Raw genomic sequence first — 24,787 nt, 5'->3', positions numbered from 1 at the left:
ACTTGTGCCTTAAACAAAAATGTTTCCAACTCTGTCACTACCGGGTGAGGTCCAGCACCACCCCCCCTCCTGCCCCCACCCACTAACTATCGTGGATATCCCTAACACCCAGATATTGGTGCCTTATATTATTTACCATTAAAATAACCGGAGTCCTTGGGGGTAGCCGATTCCATTTCTTAGACAAGAAAAATCAGAATGGGGCTCCCAGCATCCTGTTGATGCCAGATAACAAGGATATTTTCAAGGATGTCAGGGGTAGTGTTACAAAGACAGATATGCTTTTAGTGAATGGACTACTATTGTCAAAGCTGTAAGTGTTTGAGCACCTAAAATATATAACAATCATGGTTCAGGGAAATGTCTGAGAAAGGCTGTGAGTCCCTAAACTACTCAAAAGTATTAAGTTAACACAAAATCTTCAAAAAGGTAGTTAGTTGTACTATAAGTATACTATACTATAGGTAGTTGTACTACAAAGGTGTGAGAATAGAGATGTAGAATTTTGATGATTGTTATAAATAGGAGAGTGTGAATGTGGTATTTTGTTACTTGCATTATTCCTTTACTTCTTTTCTTTTCTCTCTAACTCTCTCTCTTTTTAGAGAGAGTGAGCACATTGGGTAGAGGGAGGAGGAGGAGAGAGAAAGAATCTTCAGCAGGCTCCACGCCCAGTGCAGAACCCGATGTGGGGCTTGATCTCACGACAATGAGATCATGACTTGAGCTGAAATCAAGAGTTGGACGCTTAACTGAGTGAGCCACCCAGGTACCCCTATTCCTCTACTCCTATTTATAAGGCATAAATATGAACTCATTTCTATCTGTGCAAGGAGGGAAGGATAGATCCAGGGAACTGTGAGCCCAGCGACCCTGGGAAAAGCAGGATTACCATGACTGAACAGCACTGATAAATACATGTAGTAGCCAGGTAGAAGGAGATGTCAGCACTGTTCTGAGATGATGATGTACCCATTTGTTGATGAGAAATAACTTAAATTTATTTGTTACCTCATCTCCTAAGGAAATAGTTCTCAACTTGAGGAGCTCTAAAAAATATCAAGCTATAGGTCCCATCACAAAAGATCCCCAGATTCTATAATAAATAAGGGATTAATATTCAGAACAAAGAACTCTCACAAATTAACAACAATGAAAGTAACAAATCAATTGAAAATGGGCAAAGGACTTGAACAGACATTTCTCCAAAGAATACCAAAAATGGCTAATAAGCACATGAGGATATGCTCACCATCACTATTAGAGAAATGCAAACCAGAACCACAGTGAGAAAGCCACAAAACCACAAAAATCACACTTGTCTGGATGTGTACTATAAAACAACAACAACACAGAAAATGACAAATGTTGGTGAAGATATGAAGATTTTGAAACCCTCGTGTGCTGTTGGTGTAAAAGTAAAATGGTGCCACTGTGGAAAACAGTATGGCAGGCCCTCGAAAAAGATGCAGCAGGGACACCTAGGTGGCTCAGTTGGCCAAGTGTCCAACTCTTGATTTCGGCTCAGGTCATCATCTCACGGTGCATGAGATGGAGCCCCTCACCGGGCTCTTCGCTAACAGCTCAGTCTCATGAAGTATGAGATCATGACCTGAGCCGAAATCAAGAGTCAGATGTTTAACTGACTGAGCCCCCCAGGCAGCCCAAAAACACAATCTTAAAGAAATGTTTGAACACCTGTGTTCATAGTAGCATTATTTGCAATATCAAGGGATGGAAGCAACCCAGTATCAATGGATGGATGAATGGATAAATAAACATGGGATATTATATACAATGGTACCCAGACTTAAAAAGGAAGGAAATTCGACACATGCTACAACATGGACGGACCATGAATATATTATATTACATGAAATAAGCCAGTCACAAAACAACAAGTTCTGTATGATTCCACTTATAGGAGGTACCTAGAGTAGTCAAATTCAGAGTCAGAAAGTGCAGTGGTGGTGACCAGGAGGGCTGGGGGTAAAGGGGAGAGAGGAGCTATTGTTTAATGTATACAGAGTTTCAGTTTTGCAGGATGAAAAGAGTTCTGGAGATGGATGGTGGTGATGGTTTCACAACAAGGTGAATGTACTTAATGCTACAGAACTGTCCACTTAAAAATGGTTACATGGTAAACTTTATGTTATGTGTATTTTATCACAACCAAAAAAAAAAAAAAAAGATTCTCAAATTCTAATGTGCAGTCAGGTTTGAGATCCTCTGTCAGGGGAAGGGCACAGACGGGTATTTGTGAAACTTTGGCCATCTTACCAATTATAAGTTAATAATGGATTTTATTAGTGCCAACAGACCAGGTCAATACATCATAATGAAAGGACAATAGCTCAGGTATTAATGGCCATACCAAAATTGAATGTACCATCTCTGAGAAAGACATCAAGGTTCAAAAATTCATATCTGTATAAAAATCAGTTGCATGTATCAGATCTTATTTGGATTCTGATTCAAACTGGAAAAATTTTAGTTGGCATTTATGGGACATTTTCAAACTGAAAAATTGGAATGTACTGGATAGTCAATATTAAGGAATGATTATAAAAAATTGTAGTTGTGGGATGCCTGGGTGGCTCAGTCAGTTAAGCATCCAACTCTTGATTTCAGCTCTTGTGGTTCATGCGTTAGAGCCCCACGTCAGGCTCTGCACTGACAGCCAGGAGCCTGCTTGTGATTCTCTATCTCCCTATCTCTGCCTTTCCCCCGCTCATCTTCCTTCTCTCTTTCTCTCTCTCAAAAATAAATAAATAAGCATTTAAAGAAAATTTTAGTTGTAGGGGCACCAGGGTGGCTCAGTAGATTAGACATCAACTTCAGCTCAGGTCATTATCTCATGATTTGTGGGTCCGAGCCCCACATCAGGCTCTGCTGTCAGCACAGAGCCTGCTTGGGATCCTCTGTCCCCCTCTCTCTGAACCCCCTCTCAAAAATAAATAAACATTTGGGGCGCCTGGGTGGCTCAGTCGGTTGGGCGGCCGACTTCGGCTCAGGTCATGATCTCACGGTCCGTGAGTTCGAGCCCCGCGTCGGGCTTGGTGCTGACAGCTCAGAGCCTGGAGCCTGTTTCAGATTCTGTGTCTCCCTCTCTCTGACCCTCCCCCGTTCATGCTCTGTCTCTCTCTGTCTCAAAAATAAATAAATGTTAAAAAAAAAATTAAAATAAATAAATAAATAAATAAATAAATAAATAAATAAATAAACATAAAAAAAATTTAGTTGTAGGGGCACCTGGATGGCTCAGTTGGTTACGCGTCTGACTTCGGCTCAGGTCATGATCTTGTGGTTCACAAGTTCAAGCCCAGCGTTGGGCTCTGTGGATTCTGTGTCTCCCTCTCTCTCTGCCCCTCTCCTGCTCTCTCTTGCACACACACTCTCTCTCTCAAAAGTAAATAAACATTTAAACAATTTTTAAAAATTAATTATAATAATGATACTGTGGCTTAAAATCCTTAATCTTGGGGTGCCTGGCTGACTCAGTAAAGCATGTGATTCTTGATATTGGGGTTGTTAAGTTTGAGCCCCATGTTGGGTGTAGAGATTACTTAAAACTAAAATCTTAAAAAAAATAATAAAACCCTTAGTCTTTTAGAGAATCATACAGAAATAATTCAGATGACATTCTATTATGTATGAGATTTGCTTCAAAATGACAAGGGAGGAGAGTCAGTAGCCATGAGTTGATATTGTTCAAGTTGAGTAGGGGGTTCGTGGAGATTACATATACTATATTTACTTTTGTATTTGTTTGTAATTTTCCATAATATGTTTTTCTCTAAAGCATGAAAAAGAAATAGAGAAGGAAGGAAGGAAGGAAGGAAGGAAGGAAGGAAGGAAGGAAGGGTAAGAAACAGAAAGAAAGAAACTTAAAAGCCACACAAGGTAACAAGAAAATTTTATACAAACAGGCCCAGGGGCTAATGATCAGCAGCTCAGTTTTCAGTCCTCAGAACTGTGCAACCTGATCCCATGTCTCTGGCCAGACCTGTAACCTAAGCTTATTCTGAGACAGTTTCCTTTTTCTTCTGGGTCTAGTAGGATTACAAAAACTCTAAGAAGGTATAAAAATAATAACTGGTAGAATTACTGAAACCCTAGAAAAGTAGAAAAATTAGAACCTCAGGAAGGTTGGAATAAGGACAAGGTATTGGAATAAGGACAAGAGAAGGTTAAACCCATGGTTTTAGCACTTTTATAACCAGTTTTGATGGTGGGATTTTAGTAAATTCTGTAATTACTCTATTTGTATATGCTTAAAGCATATGAGTAGTCAAAAGGATCCTCCATATTGACTTTGTATTTACAGTTAAATTATTGAACATAATTTAATTGATCAAATTTGTAACCAAAGCCTAAGGCCCTTTTGAAAAAAATGGTTTTCAATTTTTTTCTTTTTTGTTATATAGAGTCTAATAATTTGAGCATTAAACAGAACACAGAAGGTATTAAATATTTTTCTCTAGCCCAGAAGCCTCTTAAATATGAAATCACCTACTCTGGGTTCTTACTTCACCTTAAACAAGCAGATACAGGTACAGCATTTGGCACAGGGCCTGCAGCATAGGACGATCTCAAAGCCAGTGCAGATGAGCTAATTCACTGGAAAGGGAAGGGGTGGTGGCAAGAGCAGACATCAGACAGGCAGAGCCACAGAGAGGGGCTCACACAGGCATGTCGTGTGTCTGGTTCATCGGGTAGCTATTCGGTCATTCAGCAACTGCTAACTGTGCACCCAGAAGGTGCCAAGTGCTGGAGATATTATGGTCAAAAGGACAGGTCCTACCATTTTTCCTCCTTCCAAGTCCCACTGGCCATTCTTATCTTGAGGAAACAAACAAGTCCTGCCACACTTCTCCCTTCAGGCCATTCCCGTGAATACAGCTAAGACATTCCGGGCCACTGAGGAGCAGCCCTGGCTTCTGTTCAAGAGGCAGAGTAAAGGTCTCCATTCAGGGCACAGGCACTTAGCTAATTTCCACCTAACTGGTTAGAAGCCTGGGCTTTGGATATAGGTTTGAGTCCTGACTCAGCTGGGTTTTTTGTTTTAGTTTTGTTTTTTGGCTAGGTGGCTCAGCCTCTTTTATCCTTGACCCTGGGCAAGTGATATAACATCACTAGGCCTGGTTTTTTTTTTGTTTTTTTGTTTTTTTGTTTTTTTTTTTTTGTCTACCTAGTCGGAATAATAATCCCTACTAGACAGGGTTCCTCTGAGGATTAAATGAGATTGCATATATATGTGAGCGTATGAGTGTGTGTATTACATATACAGCTCATCTATGTCTACACGTGGATAGAGACATAGCCACTGAGGAACATCAGTGGCTGCTACTATTACCTTAATATTGTTGTTACTTCAGGATTTGCTCCTTGGAAGATCTTGGGTATTTGTTTATGGTTATAACCCAACAGGTTAGATTTCACTGGCAAAGAAATGTTTATTTTTTCTGAGTATTAGTTTATCACCCTGTTCAGGCCAATTGATGGCTATTCCAGTTCACATTTTCCCCCAAATCATCAGCAGATAAAAATAGATGAAGAATGTCAGAAAGAAGGTTCTGGGAAAACATGTCTCCAGAGACAACAGTGCAGGCAAGGGGTTGGAATGCAGAGGGTGTGTCTGATCCCACTGGGATTGGGGCCATCGCTCACAGCTGTGCCCTTCCCCTTCCTGGGAAACAGCGATCCGTAGAGTTATTACAACAAATTTCCAACAGATGGCGGTAAGTTGTTTTAAGAAAGGGGCACCTTTTAAAAATTCACACGACCTTGCTAGGAATTTGCGAACCATTTGAAGAGTTGATTGTGGTCTCTCCAGAGGAGAGAGCTTGTAACACACTTTCTTGTTTTTTGTGCCAGGCAAGGATCTAAGAAACCTGGAGCAGGCTGGAACTGCCTTCTCTCAAGGTCTGGGGCAAAGATGAGGATTTCTTGTGTGGTAGACAGAATTTGAAAGATAACCCCCTAAAACTCCTGCCCCGTGGTTTTTCAAACACTAAGGGATTCTGCAGATATAACTAAAGATGTAATTAAAGTTCCACGTCAGTTGATGTTAAGATACAGGGATTATCACTCAGTCCGGTAGCCACTTAAAAACAGAGTTTTTGGGGACGCCTGGGTGGAGTAGTCGGTTAAGCGTCCGACTTCAGCCAGGTCACGATCTCGCGGTCCGTGAGTTCGAGCCCCGTGTCAGGCTCTGGGCTGATAGCTCAGAGCCTGGAGCCTGTTCCCGATTCTGTGTCTCCCTCTCTCTCTGCCCCTCCCCCGTTCATGCTCTGTCTCTCTCTGTCCCCCCAAAAATAAATAAACGTTGAACAAAAAAAAAAACCAGAGTTTTTGGGGTGCCTGGGTGGTGCAGTCGGTTAAACCTCTGACTCTTGTTTTCAGCTCAGGTCATGATCTCATGGTTTGTGACTTCCAGCCCTGTGTCAGTCTCTGTGCTGACAGTGAGGAGCCTGCTTGGGATTATCTCTCTCTCCTCCTCCCCTGTTCTCTCTCCCTCACACACAAAATAAATAAACTTTAAAAAATAAAAAATAAAAGCAGAGTTTTCTCCAGCTGGTAGCAGAAAAAGAAGTCAGAGACTTGAAGCAAGAGGAGGATTCTGAGCTGTTGGTGGCTTGAAGATGAAGGGAGCCACGTGATGAGGAACACGGTGGCCTCTAAAGAGCTCACAGCCAGCAAGGAAACTTCGAACACAACCCTACACAGCAAGGAACTGAATATGGCCAACAACCTGAATTTGTTTGGAAGTAGAATCTTCCCCCAGATTCTAGGTAAGACCCCAGCCCAGCCAACACCTTGACTTTGACCTTAAGAGACTCTAAGCTGAGAACCTAGCCAAGCCAAGACCCTGAGCTGAGAACCCGGCAAAGTCCACAGGACCTGACCTACAGAGCTATGAGACAGTGAAGGGGTGTTGTTTTAAGCTGCTAAATTTGTGGTCATTTGGTGTGGAGCAAGATAAAACTACTGTAATATGCTTGGTGTCATGAAAGAGCTCAGCTGGTAGGAACCTGGGAACCCCTTCAGGAAAAGGCTATAGCATCCCTCTTGCATAACATTGGTGGGGAGGTCACATTTTCCCACCCCTAAGATTTCCTTTTATGTAAAGGGAGGACTACGGGTCTATACTCCTGCCTTTCTCCATCTCCTGACTTACTTAGGAAGGAGAAATGTATCCACATACCAGTTCCTTCCTCTGCTTTCCCCTTGAGAGTGATTTGTTGGCTAAAACTTGGGTTCTGCTCTACTCCTCCATGTTCCACGTTTTACAAGGGGAAGGTGGTCATGGTCCATTGCTGCCAGGGACCATGAATAGATAAATAATTAATTCTGGGATTTAATAACATGGCTCAGAATGCAAGAACTAGGGTAAAAATATGCCATCCCTCCCCCTCCCCTGATGTGCAACCCTGGAAGAACCTATCTAATCTGCTCACTTTTGCAGACCTGGGAGGGAGTTATACGCATAAACTGCTTACACTTGACTGCTTGATTACTGCCTGTACTTGAACCCTATAGGTGAAGCTTCCTCTTAGTGTCTTAGCAGATAATGGCCTTCAAATTTGTTCAGTATCAGTTCTTATGGGCCAAATTGTGTTCTCCCCCCACCAAAAAAGTTATATGCTTAAGTCCTAACCCCTAGTACCTCCACATGTGACTGTATTTGGAGATCAGGTGTTTAAAGATGAAATTAAGTTAAAAATAAAGTCATTAGGGTGGGCCCTAAGCCAATATGACTGGTGTCCTTAATAAGGTGAGATTAAGACACAGACACACAGAGGGAAGATAATATGCAGACACAGGTAGAAGACAGCCATCTACAAGCCAAGAAGAGAGGTCTCAGAAGAAACCAACCCTGCCGACACCTTGATTTTGGACTTCCAGCCTTTAGAACTGTGAGAAAATAAATTTCCCACAGCCACCAGTCTGTGGCACTTTGTTATGGCGGCCCTTGCAAATTAATACACTGGCCCACTAAGAGGAAAATGTTTCCCTATATCATTTGCCTGTTTGCAAGAGCCTAGTATCCTGTTCTTACTGCTAAGAGTAAATAAAATCATGGACAGTTAAAGAAAAGCTAACAGCCCATCTAAGGGGACTCAGAAACCAAGCTGGGCCCCTGAATGAAATGGCTCTAACTGAAGTAAAATTGATTGAAGAAGACTATTTTTTTTTAAAGTTTATTTATGTTTGAGAGAGAGAGAGCATGAGCAGGGGAGGGGCAGAGAGAGAGAGAGAGAGAGAGAGACACAGAATCCAAAGAAGTCTCCAGCTGACAGCTGACAGCTCAGAGCCTGACGTGGGGCTGGAACTCGCGAACCACAAGATCATAACCTGAGTCAGACACTTAACCAACCAAGCCACCCAGGCACCCCTGAAAAGGGCTGGTTTTTTTTTTTTTTTTATTTTTTTTAACGTTTATTTATCTTTGAGACAGAGAGAGAGAGAGAGCATGAACGGGGGAGGGTCAGAGAGAGGGAGACACAGAATCCGAAGCAGGCTCTAGGCTCTGAGCTGTCGGCACAGAGCCCGATGCGGGGCTCGAACTCACGGACCGCGAGATCATGACCTGAGCCGAAGTCGGCCGCTTAACCGACTGAGCCACCCAGGCGCCCCTGAAAAGGGCTGTTTTAAAAAAAAGGTTGAAGAGGGGCGCCTGAGTGGCTCAGTCGGTTAAGCGTCCGACTTCAGCTCAGGTCACGATCTCGCGGTCCGTGAGTTTGAGCCCCGCGTCGGGCTCTGGGCTGATGGCTCAGAGCCTGGAGCCTGCTTCCGGTTCTGTGTCTCCCTCTCTCTCTGCCCCTCCCCTGTTCATGCTCTGTCTCTCTCTGTCTCAAAAATAAAATAAACGTTAAAAAAAAAAAAAAAAAAAAAAAAGGTTGAAGAGCTCAAACTTCCTTGTTACCAGTCTTTTAATCCTGTTCCTTCCAAGTCCCACACCATCCAGCCAAACCATTAGCAACTGCCCATGAATTAGTATAGTTGTGTACTTCTGGCCCTTTCTGATGTCAGACAGAGTGAACAACTGTACTGCTTGAAGATCTGTCCACTGCAAGGACTTTTCTTCACCCCCATCCTTCAGGTTCACCCTAGTGGGGTCGTGGGGCTAACAGCTGTCCCTGTCAGGCCATAACTACATATCAGACAGACGCATCTATACAGGCTTGAGTTTTTTCTTCCTCAGTCGGCTGGGAATAAGGGACACCTCAGGATGTCATAAGCACTGGTTGATTGAGGGAGAGAAGACTGCAACAGGAACCATCTGCTCATGTACATGGGTCATACCTTCTGGATATTTCCAAGCCTGGTCTCTTATATGCATTTTCACTTGATAATACACTACTGCTGTTCACGCCCAACCTTATGGTTAGGTTGGTCAGACAACACCCCATTCATGATGAGAATCTCAGGTGGCATGGTCACCTGAGGTCACCTAGGTAGCTGTTCAGTCCCTGCCAAGTCCCAACAGCAAACCAGAAACTGTTTCTCAAAAGTAGTATAGTTGTCTGTAGAAAATGGCCTACATTTATCAAATATCCCATGAATCTGTGCTTTAATTCTGCTATTAGTGAATACTCGTTCCCGCTAGAGGATCCATATGGCATCCCTGTTTGCCATGGACACTTTGGGTATCACTGGCTCTGCTAGATCATCAGCACCAAGTGGTAGGGCACTGCGGCCTGAACTGGCAGCAGAGTCTATTCTTGCTCTGGTCCCTACTCAAAACTGGCCCCCACACGTGACTCTATTGAGGGGTTATGTTACCTCCAAAATCCATGGACCTACAACCAATGTGCCTCCTTGAGGGTGAGTAGGTTGTATGAGGTGCAATCTGTCTTTCACCTTGAAAGAGACATCCTTATATACTTCAGACCATGGAATTTCCAGAAACTTCACTGAGGTGGCAGGCCCCTGAATTTTTTGTGGGGTTTATCTTCCACTTTCTAATTGTGTATGTCTTATTAAGGCAAGCAAAGTATTTGTTACTTCCTGCTCATTAGATCTAATAATACTGTCAATATAATGGACCAGAGTGATGTTTTGTGGAATGTTAAGATGACCAAGATCTCTGCAGATTATATTATGTCAGAGCAGAACTGATACAGCACTGAAGCAACCTGAAGATACATGATGGCCTTGCCAGCTAAAAGGAGACTGCTCTAGTGGACGCTGCACACTGTCCCGGAGAGAAAGCCAGGTCAATAGCTGTATGCCAAATACCATGGCATTTGTACTGTACTGACTTGCTCTGGGAAAGATACCAAATCTGGGATGGCAGCTACAATTGGAATCATCACTTGATTTAAGTTCATAACCATCCACAGCCATTCTCCAAGATCCATCTGACTTCTGCACAGGCCAGACTGTGAGTTAAGTAGGTATGTGATAGGTCTCACTGCAACTGCTTCTTTCAACTCTTTGACCATGGCATGAATCTCTGCTTTTCCCAGGGATGTATTTTTACTGGGTTGTTGTCTTTCTAGGGAGAGGACTTTCCAGAGGCTTTCGCTTTGTCCTTCCTACCACATTGGCCTCCAGGCTATGGGTGAGAGAGGAGCCTATGTGGGGATTCTGTTACTACATCAGTTTTCAAGGTATTGTCTCTTAGCTCCAAATTCACCCTCCAGTATCTGCTCTGAGATAACGGGCTGGGCTACTTACGGGTTTCTCAGTGTACGGAGCATGATGTTAAGCTTTGTCAGCAGAGGGCGCTGGAGGGCCATTTAAAGAGCAAGGAGATGCCCTTCCTGATTCTAGTCCAGTTGAGGTTTCATTTTTCTTGCTCTTGCCACAGTTTTGCAGGGCTACAGTATGTGGGCACATCCAGTGGGCTTCTGCCTTAGGTGTGTGACCAGGGTGAGGAGTTCTTTGGTGGGAGCTCATTAGATCCCAGCTTGCAACCACCTTGCTGCACCTCCTGTACCTGGACTCCAACACCACAAATCACAGACCACATCCTGCCTTTGTGGTAATTGGATTCCTTACACTTGGACTCCTTTTGCACACTCACCTACCAGTCTACACCCTCATGCAGCTTTCTCTAGCATTGGACTTCTGCAAAGCAAGCTTCCTCTAGCACTTGACTTCTACAGTGGTCTGGTTTTCTCCAGCACTGTGCTTTACCAAGTGCACTTTCTGTTTGACTCTCTACAGTACTTGATTCCTGCACTGGCGAAGCTCTCTCCAGCACTGGGCTCCTGCAGAGTATATACTTCCTATAGTCTTAGTTCCAGCCGTGCTCAGTAATTAGCAACTTCACCTGACACTCCCAGGGCAGATTTCCAGGAAGCTGCATTGTTGAGGCACACGGCTGAATTTTCTGCCATGCCCTTTCTTCCTTCCTTCTTTCCTTCCTTTCTAAGTTTTTTTTTCCCCTTAAGTAATCTCTACACCCAACGTGGGGCTCAGACTTACAACCCCTAGATCGAGTCCAAGGCTCTTCCAACTGAGCCAGCCAGGTGCCCCTCTACCATACCCTTTCAGATGGAGCCTGGATCTTAGACCTGGTAGAAAAGGACTTTTCCTTGGGTGTTTTTTCTCAGCCCTAGGGATAGTAGCTGTTGTTTATGTCTGCAACTTCGATATTCTTTAGAATTCTCTTTAGCTCTCATTAGCCTATTCCCTAATATTCCAAGTCCCTGTTAATAATTCTTTATGTTAAACTTTCCCATTGTGGCTTCTGTCTCCTGACTGGAGCTTAACTGATCTAATAATTGGTACTGGGAGTGGACCTAGGAACAAACACACAAAGATGGGGTTTTGCAATGGATTTGATCATACTTCAGCAGTGCTGAGTTCTTTGCCAATGGGAAATGGTATGCGAGTAACCCACAGTATGCAATAGCATCACAGTTAAAGCTGTCACCTGTGGTTCATTGTGATGCAGCACATGCCTTGGGAACCCAAATGACGGCTGCCCTTGACTGCTTTTGGCAATAGTAATGACTAATGACTGTGGTGTAGCATGGATTCTTTTCAGTGCCTTTGAGTGATTACAGAGAAAATGACAAGCTCAGGTCTACTAATGCCCAACACAAGTCAGTCTAAGAGCCAGGGTGTTTACATGACAGACCTAAAACCATATCTTACTTACCTAGACCCAGAGCTAATACTGCTAAAAGTCAAACACAAAATATGATTGTGTAGGTTGCTAAATTATAATAGCAGTTGATTCAGTATTATCAAATTTGTCATGAGATAACTAGGGCATTGATCAGGAAGGAATAGGATCTAGAAATCGGGAATGATGCATCTGGTTGGACCCATTTGAAGTGGACAGTATTGAACTTCCCTGCTATTTTGCATTATCCCTTGCCAGTGGAAGTAGCTTACCCTCCTGTCTGAAGAGACTAGCTTTCCTGTTTGAAAACTGTGATAACCTCACTTAGGGCAAATGCCTTGAAAAAGGGCGTTCATTCCCCTTAAAATACACCACAAGTTCCCTGTTGCCAGTAGACCTTTTTTTTTTTTTTTTTTTTTTTTGAGAGAGAGAGAGAGAGAGAGAGAGAGAGAGCGCACATGTGCAAGTAGGGGGGGAGAGAGAGAGAGAGAGAGGGAGAATATTAAGCTCAGCATGGAGCCTGGTGTGCAGCCCAATCCCACAACCCTGGGATCATGACCTTAGTCGAAATTGAGAGTTGTACGCTCAACCCACTGAACCACCAGGTGCCCTGCCATTAGGCCTTCAACTAGGATTAAATCTCAGCATGTTCCAGGTACAGTGTGTATAGGTACACACTATGGGCCAGGAGGAAACAGTTTATATATCAAAAAGAATTGCAATATGTTGCTAATATGTTGGCAGAAACCTAGAGAATGGACTCTAAGGGTGCTAAATCAATGAGAATAGACTATGACACTAAAGGGCTAAATTCATAGAAATGGGTGCATTTACTAGGGAATCCAGACTTAACGGGCTAGCTCATGTACCTGAAGTTGGTTCTAAAAAGTTACATGATTCATTGACTGAAATTTGGGTCTGGGGTATCTGGCTGGCTCATTTGGTAGAGCATGCAACTCTTGATCTTGGGGTCATGAGTTTGAGTCCCATGCTGGGTGCAGAGATCACTTAAAAACAAAAATCTTAAAAAAAAAAAAAAAAAAAAAAAAAAAAAAAAAAACAGAAGAAGAAGAAGAAAGAAATTTGGATTTGAGGGTGGCCTACTGTAAGCGAAGTTGGGACCCCAGAGTTTTCCTGGCATTGCATGGAAGAAGAAATCTGAAGGCTTAAGGTAATAGACTTGGTTTATCATGTACAACCTGTCAACTGTATTCTGTGAGAGGATCCAGAAGACACTTCCTTTGCTAAGGCATTGAAGGGAGGATCTCCATCCTTGAAAAGCTCTATGGTTATTCTCCTTTGTAGGCCAGAAATGGCTGTAGACATATCATTAATAACTAATGAATACCCACATTGAGATAGGCTCCCTGATCTCAGTGGATATGATGAGATCTGACAAGGTGAACACATCAACTGTAAAGGGCAGCAAGGACTATCAGGCAATCTGATTTCTTGGCTTGCAGAGGTCTTTGATAATGGGTAATTAAAAAAATTTTTTTAACGTTTATTTTACTTTTGAGAGAGAGAGAGAGAGCGAGAGTGAGCACACACAGGGGAGGGGCAGAGAGAGAGGGAGACACAGAACCCAAAGCAGGCTCCAGGCTCTGAGCTGCGAACACAGAGCCGAATGCGGGGCTGAACTCACTAACTGTGAGATCACAACCCGAGCCAAAGTTGGACACTCAACTGACTGAGCCACCCAGGCACCCCAATAATGAGTAATTTTTAATATTTTTATTTTAGTAATCTCTACACCTAATGTGAGGCTTGAAGTCAAAACCCTGAGATCAAGAGTCACACATTCTGCCAGTTGAGCCAGCCAGGTGCCCAGGTAATGGGAAACTGATCACAGTTTCCCTAGGAATGAAATAGTTAGGCAACCTACTCTAGTATTGCTTGATCTATTTCCTTGTTGATCTTCTGTCTGGTTAGTTTATCCACTATTTAAAGTCAGGTACTGAAGTCTCCTACTATTATTTGTTGAATTATCTATTTATCTTTTCAGTTCTGTCAGCTTTTGTTTCATGTATTTGGGGGCTCTTTTGTTGGGTACATATAGGTTTAGAATTATTATGTCTTCTTAATGGACTGACATTTTTATCATTATAAAATTTCTTTTATCTCTAGTAACGACTTTTATCTTAGATTGTCTTGTCTGATTTTAGTATAGCTACTCTGCATCTCTTATGGTTCTTGTTCTATCCTTTTACTTTCAACCTATTTGTGTCTGCAATTATAAAGAGCATCTAGTTGGATATATTGGTTTTTAAAAAATCCATTATGCTAATTTCTGACTTTTGACTGAAATTTTTAGTCCATTTATATTTAATGTAATTACTAATAGGCTAGGATTCATGCCTATCATTTTGCTATTTATCTAAGTGTCATCACTTTTTCCCCTATATTCCTCCATTCTTGCTTTCTTAGGTATGAAATATTTTCTAATATTCCATTTTAATTCCCTGTTTCTTTTACTTTGTTCTTTTGAATTACCTTCTCAGTGGTTTCCCTGGGTATTACAGTTAATGTCTTAAAACAATCTAGTTTATGTTAATGCCAACTTAATTTCAATAGTATATAACAATTTTGCTCCTATATATCTCTGTTTCTTCACTCCTTTATGCTATTATTGCCGTATAAGTTAACATTATATAACTCCATACACAGTTTTACAATTATTGCATTTTGCAGTTGTCTTTGAACATGCAAAAGAAAAAAATTATAAGCAAAATATTTATACTGTCTTTTCTAATATATATATATAGTTTCTTAATGTTCTTTATTTCTTAATGTGGATTTTTAAAAATGTTTATTATTTTGTTAATGTTTATTTTCTTTTAAAAAAAATTTTTTTTGATGTTTATTTATTTTTGAGAGAGAGAGAAAGCCAGAGCATGAGCAGGGAAGGGGCAGAGCTGTCAGCACAGAGCCCGATGTGGGGCTTGAACCCACAAACCGTGAGATCATGACCTGAGCTGAAGTCAGATGCTTAACCATCTGAGCCACCCATTTTTGAGAGAGAGAGAGAGAGAGAGAGAGAGACATAGCACGAGTGGGGAAGGGGTAGACAGAGAGGGAGACACAGAATCTGAAGCAGGCTCCAGGCTCTGAGCTGTCAGCACAGAGCCCAAAGTGGAGCTCCAACTCACAAACCATGAGATCATGATCTTAGCCAAAGTTGAAGGCTTAACCGACTGAGCCATTCAGGTGCCCTTCTTCATGTGGATTTGAATTACTGCCTAGTCCTTTTATTTCAGCCTGAAGGACTCTATATTTCTTGTAGGATAGGTCTGCTAGGAACAAATTCTGTTTTTGTTTATCTTAGAATGTCTTAATTGATTCTTTTTTTTTTTTTTCTTGAGAGAGGGAGAGAGCTCACATGTGAGAGCAGGGGAGGGGCAGAAGGAGAGGGAGAGAGAGAATCCTAAGCAGGCTCCATGCCCAGTGTGGAGCCCAACACAGGGCCTGATCTTATGACCATAAGATCATGACCTGAGCCAAAATCAAAAGTCAGACACTCAACTTACTGAGCCACCCAAGTGCCCCTAATTCTTTAATTTTGAAGGATGGTTTTGCTGGATATACATTTCTTGGTTGATGGGTTTATTCTCTTAGCAATTTGAACACATGATCCCACTTCTGGCCTCCATAGTTTCTGATAAGAAGTCAGATGCTAATCTTATTGAGGCTCCCTTGTGCGTGATGAATTACTTTTTCCTCTTGCTGATTCCAGTATTCTGATTTCAATATTCTTTGTCTTTCAGAGTTTGACTATGATGTGTCTAGATGTGAATCTCTTTCAGTTTATCCTATTTTGAGCTTCTTGGATATGTAGATTAATTTTTTTTAAATCAAAGTTGGGGGTGCCTGGGTGGCTCAGTTGGTTGAGGATCTGACTTTGGCTCAGGTCATGATCTCACGGTTCCTGAGTTTGAGTCCTGCATCAGGTGAGCTTGAGCCCCACTTCAGGTAAGCTCATGCCCCGCTTTGCTTGAGCTCATGCCCCACTTTGGGTGAACACAAGCCCCGCTTCCAGTGAGCCTCATTTCTCTCTCTCTCTCTATCTCTCCCTGCCCCTTGTAGGATTCTCTATCCCAGTCTCTCTCCACCCTTATTCACTTGTGCCCTCTCTCTAATAAAAAATCAAAGTTGGAAAGTTTTTTGTCTATTATTTCTTTCAGTATTCTTTCTATCTCATTCTCTCCTTTCCTCTAGGACTCTCATTATATGTATATTAGTACACTTGATGTTGTCCCACCAGTCTGTGGGGTGCTATTCATTTTTATTCATTCTTTTTTCTTTCTGTTTCTCAGACTGAATAATCTCAACTGATTTGTCTTCAAGTTTGCTGATTCTGTCTTCTTCTAGGTTAAATCTGATATGGAGCCTCTTTAATGAATCTTTCATTTCAGTTATTGTACTTTTTAAGTCCATAATTTTTATTTTTTATTTTATTTTTATTCTTTTTAAGTTTATTTATTTTGAGAGGGGGACAAGGGCAGAGAGAGATAGAGAATCCCAAGTAGGTTGCACACTGTCAGCTGCAGAGCCCGACATGGGGCTCGAACCCACGAACTGTGAGATCATGACCTGAGCTGAAGTCAGATGCTTAACCAGCTGAGCCACGCAGGCGCCCCCTCCCCCAAGACATTCTTATACTCATGATTTTCACACATTTTCGTTTAATTATTTGAATATATTTATAATAGCTGACTTAAGGACTTTTTCTAGTAATTTCAATGTCTAGACTTTCTCAGGGACAGTTTCTTTTTACCGCTTTCTCCCTTTGCATGGGCCATACTTTCCTGTTTTTTTGTATGTCATAATTTTTTTGAAAGCGACATCTTAAATAGTGTAATGTGGCAACTATGCAAATCAGATTCCACCTCTCCCCAGACTTCGTTGTTGTTACTGTTTGTTTGTTTAGTGACTCTCCTAGACTAATTCTGTAAAAATTATATTCTTTACTGTGTGGCCATTGAAGTCTCTACTCAATTAGCTTAGTGATCAGCTAATGGTTGGAGAGATTTCCTTAAATGCCTTCAAACAATAAGTCTCCTGTGGGCCCTATCTGTGTGTGCAATACTGCTTTGATCTTTACTTCTTGCTTGTACAGAACCTCAAGGTCAGCTAGAGGTGAGAACTTAGGATCTCCTCAGATTTTTCCTGGGTATGCACACAACCCTAAATATGCTTGTGAACATCTAGGAATTCCCAAAATATGTCAAAAGTTTTCAAAGGCCTAAGAATATCTCAGTCCCTAGTTTTTCCTTTTAAGTTTTTTTTATCAGCCTCTTGTTACCACCAACTGATATTGTCACCTCTGGTAGCTGCAGTGTTAAACAATTGCCACTGATTGTTTTCAACACATGCCCTAGGGTTTTGGCTTTTAGCACAGTGACAGTTCTGACTTAGGTCAAATAAAGACAAACTCTGAGAATAGGCTTTTCAGAGAGCTAATGGGTCAAATAGTGACACTTCTTTGGGGATGGAGAAGTTGTAGAACTTCAAACCTGTTCTGCCCCCTCTGGTGGCTACTAGGGCACTGGTTTTCACAGCTTCCTTAGTTATGAGGCTTTTAGTTTTCAAGGTTTCTGCAGACCTGGGGAGAGGAGAATGGGACTGTAGCAAATTAAAATTCCACAAAATTTACTGCTCTCAGTAGGATACAGCTATTTTTTCTTAAAATAAACATTCCTTGGATTGTAACTAACCTTTAGTTAGTTTCCAGAGTTCTGAAAAAACTTATTTGGACAATGTTTTGCCAGAAGTTCTTGTCGCTTTTATGGAGGAGTGGATTTTTGGAAGTCTTTACTATTCTGGAAGTGTTTCTCTCCTGCTTGATCTACACAATAGTACAAATCCTAGGTCTGGAAGCCAAAAAAAGTGGACAGTCACAGATTCTTATCACTCACATACACAATATAGACCTGTAGACCCTGAGCCCCTTGATTGAAGGTGATGCTGAGTCTTCTAGAGGAAGGAACCTCCATCATTGCTGCAAATACTCATCATAAATCTTCCTGCAAGCCTTCTCCAAAGGGACCTATAGCCATTTAGTAGGGTATCTGTGCACTGGATATAAAAGGACATACCCAGACCTTTCTGGGATTATTAGACATTGGCTGTAAATGGATTTATTCCTGTGGACCTAAAATGCCACTGTGGTCCACCATTCCAAGTAGGGGCTTACAACAATCAGGTGATAGATGGAGTCTTTAGTCCAGGCCAATTCAATGGGCCCAGATGGCTCTTGGACCCATCCTGTGGTTATTTCTTCAGTGCCTGAATTTATAGTTAGAATAGATACACTTGGTAATTGGCACAGACACTAATGAGAGACTCAAAAATACTGGAAGAAACCTTACAAGACATCAAACATATAAGCGAGAGGAAATCATGCCATTAAATGTAAATTTTAAGGACAGATCCAGAAGACCTAACATGCAAATAATAGGAGTCCCAAAAGAAGAGAAAAGTGACAGATGGAAAGGGAAATCTGAGCCTGAAGATTAAAAGGACTGACATGAAGAAAGATAAGTATCTAGACATAGCCTGATGAAATTCCTGAACTTATGAAATAGGAAAAACAACAACAACAACAACAACAACAACAACACAAAAAAACCTAAAAACCCACAAAAAAAGCTTCTGGACTAGGTTATTTATAAAGGAATGAGAATCAGACCAGTTTCAAGCCACGCATCTGCAATACTATAATTTAGGAGACAGTAGAATACAGACTCCAGGAGAAAAGAATGTAACCCGAGAGTCAAAAGCAGCAATCGTGTCACTTTCCAGCCAGGGCAAAAGGAGGACATCTGGCATACAAGATCCAGTGCATATATCACGTGCCCTTTCTGAGGGAAGTGCTCAAGAAATTCAGTAGTGACGGAGAGCCAAGATAATGACAGATGAAGACGTGACGTAGCGAAGTGAGCAATGACTCTTGCAATCTGTATTTATATAGAGAGAGTTCAGTTTAAATGATAGCAGTAGACTGGGAACTTGGGCTTTAAGTGTTAAATAAGGATTCCTTTGCATAAGTGATTAACTTTAATGAAAAACCTAGTAATAGATTAAATTAAAAAAACTAAGCTATCATAGTAAAACTCTAGAAGTAGGGAGAGTGAGGAATGGAGCATTCTAGAACTATCATCTTTTAGGGGTTTGTGAAGAAGTGGGCAAGTAAAATATTTGATGAAGGAGTAGGATTATGACCATGCACAAATACAACAATTCAAGAAAAATTGTGATTGTTAGGAAAAAGAAGATAAACACTAGCAAGTTTACAAAGAGGGGGAAAGGTAATAAATAGAAACCAGACCAAACCCACAAAAGTTAAAAAAAAAAAAAAAAAAAAAAGCAAACAGGAGAATATTAATGAAAAAATAAATACTACATGTAAAATAAGGTGGAAAGAAAAGAAGTGTATGGATTAACACAATAAATATGAACGGATTGAATAAACATTATAAGACAGAACCTGTCAGACTAAGCTACTTTTAAGATCTGCTATAAGCAAAAGAAATTTTACTTATGTATTCATTTTTATAGAGGGCACAAGTGAGCAAAGGGCAGAGATAGAGAGAATCCCAGGAGGGTCAGAGAGAGAGAGAGAGAGAGAGAGAGAGACAGAGAGGGAGAGAGAGAGAGAAAGAGAAGCAGGGCTTGTGTTTTTTTACCCAAAGTGGGGCTTGTATTCACTCTAAGTGGGGCTTGTGCTTACCCAATGTGGGACTTGAACTCATGAATTGTGAGCCCATGACCTGAGCTGAAGTCTAGATGCTTAATGACTGAGCCACCCAGGCACCCAGCAAGAGAAAAATTAACAGCAGCAACAACAACAAACTTTTAATCTGCTATAAGCAATTTATAAGAAACACACATAAAATGACAAAATATTTCAAATAAATAGATGGACAAAAAAATTTCAGGCAAATGCAAACAAAAAATATGATTAAGTGGGGGGTTTGCTGAGATTCTGGCAATGTTTTTTCTTGCTTTGGGCGATGGTGGTTAGGGTATTTTAATAATATTATGTTAAACTATTTTTCTATGAATGTTTATGCATTTGCATGATATTTCATTACTGGGATAGGCAGAATAATGGCCCTTGCTCTAATTCCTAAAATGCCCATGCCCCAACCCCCAGAACCGGTGAATGTGTTACTTTACATGGCAGAAGGGACTCTGCAGAGGTGATTAAGTTAAAGACCTTGAGATGGGGAGATTATCCTGGATTATCCAGGTGGTCCAGTGTAATCGCATGGGTCCTTAAAATCAGAGAACCTTTTCTGGCCATGGACAGGGGGAGGTGTGACAGTGTAAGAAGGGTCACAGGGAAGTGACATTGCTGCTCTGAAGATGGGGGTAGAGGATCATGAGCCAAGGACTGTGGGTGGCTTTTGGAAGCTGGAAAAGGCAAGAGAGTGGATTCTCCCCTAGATCTTCAGAAGGAACACAGTCCTGCCCACATCTTGATTTTAGACCAATGAAACCCATGTTGGACTTGTGACCTATAGAATTGTGAGATAATAAATCTGTGTTGTTTTAAGGCACAAAGTTGTGGTAATTTGTTACCATAATAAAATACTAATACCACAAAAAAAAAAAAAAAAAGATTTTAAGAATTTTCCTTCCTGTTGTGACTTCTGTTTCACCTTCCTTTTCTTCTCAGTATCACTTTTAAATTAATCTATAGTTTTTTCATGGCCATAGCTTTGGGGGGCAGCAGTCATGGGGAGAGAACAAGTGGAAAGGCATTGAGCTGAAGATTAAGGGACCAGAGTTGTAGCTCTGGCTTTGCACTAACTTGCTGTGTGACTCAGCCTACTGCTTTCCCTCTCTGAGCCTATAACTTTAATTATTTTAATTGAATTTGTGATTATAATTATATATTTAATAAAATATTTAGCTCCTATATATATTTAGCTAGGCATTGCTCAGGAGTATAATCCTTCCCCATTCACAAAGTATAAGGAGTATAATCCTTCCCCATTCACAAAAAATATGTGGGTTTACTTTTAGGCAACTGTGAGAATTTCAGACCCAGTATATACAAATCTCAAGTCATTCTTTGTCATGACCTGGGGACTTGAAGCGGTAAAATTAAAAAGACAGGAAAAGAGGTGCCTGGATGGCTCAGTCAAAAGAGTATACAACTCTTGATCTCAGGATTGTGAGTTTGAGCCCCATGTTAGGTGTAGAGATTACCAAAATAAATAAATAAACTTAAAGGGGCGCCTGGGTGGCTCAGTCGGTTGAGCGCCTGACTTCAGCTCAGGTCGTGATCTCACAGTCCATGGGTTCGAGCCCCAAGATGGGCTCTGTGCTGACAGCTTGGAGCCTGAAGCCTGCTTCTGATTCTGATTCTGTGTCTCCCTCCCTCTCTGCTCCTCCCCTGCTCACACGCTGTCTCTCTCTCAAAAATAAATAAGATTAAAAAAAATGTTTTTAACGTATACAAAATAGGGGCGCCTGGGTGGCTCAGTCGGTTAAGTGTCCGACTTCGGCTCAGGTTGTGATCTCATGGTTTGTGGGTTTGAGCCCCACGTCAGGCTCTGTGCTGTCAGCTCAGAGCCTGGAGCCTGCTTCGGATTCTGTCTCCCTCGCTCTCTGCCCCTCCCCCATCCATGCTCTGTCTCTGTCTCAAAAATAAACAAACATTAAAAAAATAAAATAAAAATAAAAAAAAGAGGGCATGTTACCTGTCCCAAAATAACCTGTGGAAAGAATGAATCCTAAAATATTTCAAGAAAATATGGAAGGGTATGCAGAATACGCATTAATAGACAAAGTAGTTTTACATTATTTAAAATGTCACTTATTGCCTCTTCACTGACTTTCAATAAAAGAAAAAAACATTTACAGGATTTTTCATAGGTCTAAAAACCATCTAGCTGCTGAATGCTCATGGTAGAGTCTTACAGACACCTGGGACATTGACCATGCCCTCTGAGGCACACGGAAGTTATGGGGTCCCTAGAACCAAATTAGAAGTGACACATTCATTGACAGAACGGTGACCCCACCAGACTTCTGATATGGACTCTCATGGTTCCCTGTTTCAGTCCACTTTTTCTGGGTCTGCTTTTCAAAGTTCCCAAGAGATCAGCCAATCAGCTGGGTAGGCACAGTGCAATTAAGCAGTATTTCCAGGCTCAAACACTTCACCAGGTCACCAGGCCACCCATAGGAGTCCAGTGTCATTCTGGACAGGATGTTTATTGTGTGGGCTGCCTAGTGAGTTACAAGATGATCGATCAGCATCCCTTGGCCTGGCTCCCTGCATGCCTGTAGCGTCCTGAGAAATTATGACAATCGAGTCTGCCCTCGTAACTCTCCTGATGTTCATGCCCAGGGACCACCCCGTTAAGAATCCCTGCTATGGAAAGTTGGGTTCAGATGCTCATCCCTGGGCCTAGCGTGGATTTGAGACAAAGGTAGGATGTCATGACATTTAGTTCCTTTACTCAAGAAGGAAATGCATATGTGGCTGTCACTTGAATTAAAGGGGACACCTCTCTAATACGAGTTCTTGCTTGACTTCTTTAACTGGAACTTCAGAACTTTCAGAGGCATGTAATCATTTTTGAGAGAGAGAGAGGGGACAGAGAGAACGAGCAGGGGAGGGGCAGAGAGAGAGGGAGACAGGGGATCTGAAGCAAGTTCCAACCTGACAGCAGAGAGCCTGATGCAGGGCTCTAACTAACGAACCTTGAAATCATGACCTGGGCCGAAATCAAGAGTTGGTCGCTTAACGGACTGAGCCACCCAGGTATGTAATCATTTAAATAGAAGAAAAAATACTATAACAAGTAGAGGCATTCTATGAGGGAAGAAAATTGATCTTGTATTATAAAAGCAGTATATACGCATTGTAGAAAGTTAGGAAATACAGATAAGCAAAAATAAGAGTAACACTATATTCATACCATCCTTATTGCTGACACCTGGAATTGGTCTTTTCTATCTATTCTTAGAGCTTGGCCTGGGGCCTAGCAGAGAATAGAAGCTCCGTGATTGTTAAAGGAGTGAAATGATTCTTCACCTCTAAAGTAGGAGGTAGGATGAGGTGATCTCAACAAAACTCCCATCCAAAAATCCAGAGAAGTCAGGTGGTGGATAGAATAAAAACGTGACCTCTAGCATATGTGTGTGTGTGTGTGTGTGTGTGTGTGTGTGTGTGTGGAGAGACAGAGAGAGAGAGACAGCAAGCAAAGGAGTGCTTAGCCCAGGGTCTGGCACATTATGAAGACCCAGTAAATAGGAGCCATTGTTACCATCATGTCCTTGCTCCCCACACAGGTTCAAGTGTCCCCATCTTTTCCCCAAACTCCAAGCCCCCCAGCCCAGTTGCTGTTCTAGAACCCTAGGCAGAAAATGTCTCCTTAGAGCAGATGGTATGACCCCCCCCCAAAGAAGTGAAACTCCTTTCTTTATGAGAACACCCTCTTTTTTATTAAAAAAAACCTTTTTTTAAAATGTTTTTATTTTTTTTTGAGACAGAGAGAGACAGAGCATGAGCAGTGGAGGGGCAGAGAGAGAGAGGGAGACACAGAATCCAAAGCAGGCTCCAGGCTCTGAGCTGTCAGCACAGAGCCCAATGGGGGGCTCGAACTCATGGACTGTGAGATCATTACCTGAGCCGAAGTCGGACGCTTAACCGACCGAGCCACCCAGGGGCCCCGAGAACACCCTCTACAGTGGTCTTTGAGTCTAATTTTGAAACTGAAAACAAAAACGAAAAATTTTCCCAAAATTTCATTAGGAAGTTGGGAATAGGAGGAGGGTAAAAAGAGAGATTTTGCAAATACGGAAACGGAGCCAGAGTGTGAGACACTCGCTAGGGCACCACAGCCAGTCATCGCCTCCCAGGAACTCACTGATGTGGCCCTCAGGTCTGTAAGGTCACTAAAGCGTTAACAGAGCATGAGACTCAGAGATGGGCATCCAGGTTGCAATCCTGTTGCTCCATTCACTAGCTGTGTGATCCTGGGCAAGTCACTTGGCCTTGCTAAACCTATCTGCTTGTCTGTAAAATGGGGATGATTCCTTGATGGGCTGTAGCAAAAAACAGAAATTATACATGTACCTAGCCCCGCATGGACACCGGACACGTTAACAGTAACTTGGGGTGGCAGTTTTGGGGTAAGGGGAACAGCTATTAGTTAACTCATGTCCAGAGAAGCAGGAGCTGGGGAGGGAGAAATGTGTCCTGAGAGATCCAGGTCTGAGAGTGCTCAGACTCCTCTTTGGGAAGGAGAATCCTCAATCCTGCTTCCCAGGTAGCTACAGACTACTTTCCAATATATATGGAACACAGAAATCTTACTGTAAATGGAGGAAATAGTCTGACTTCAGAGTGTGTGCTCTGTGTTTGAGAGCACATACTCTGAAGGCAGACTATGTGGATTGAAATCTGCCTTTACATCTGTTGGGATGAGCACTGGGTGTTGTATGGAAACCAATTTGACAATAAATTTTGTATTAAAAAATGAAATCTGCCTTTATTATTTACTAACTGTGTGGCCTTGGACAAGAAACTCAACTTCTCTATGCCTCGGTTTTCCCATCTGTAAAATGGACACAATAATAGCATGTAGAGCTCTTAGAATATTACGTGGATCAACGTTAGTTATTTTGTTTTATATGGTCAAAATTACTCTCAGATCTAAGTTGTTTGGAGTTAGGGCTGAG

At 41.9% G+C, this 24,787-nt stretch overlaps 1 protein-coding gene across 3 annotated transcripts in view; it reads right to left on the bottom strand.

The window, feature by feature from the left end:
* BCL7C (BAF chromatin remodeling complex subunit BCL7C) overlaps positions 1-24,787 on the bottom strand; it is a 48,117-nt gene that overhangs the window by 9,106 nt on the left and 14,224 nt on the right. The window lies entirely within an intron of this gene.

The sequence above is a fragment of the Felis catus genome, chromosome E3 (assembly GCF_018350175.1).
Source record: "Felis catus isolate Fca126 chromosome E3, F.catus_Fca126_mat1.0, whole genome shotgun sequence".
Classification (NCBI taxonomy): domain Eukaryota; kingdom Metazoa; phylum Chordata; class Mammalia; order Carnivora; family Felidae; genus Felis; species Felis catus.
The sequence above is the reverse complement of the archived record's forward strand: the minus strand, read 5'-3'. Positions and strand labels throughout refer to the sequence as shown.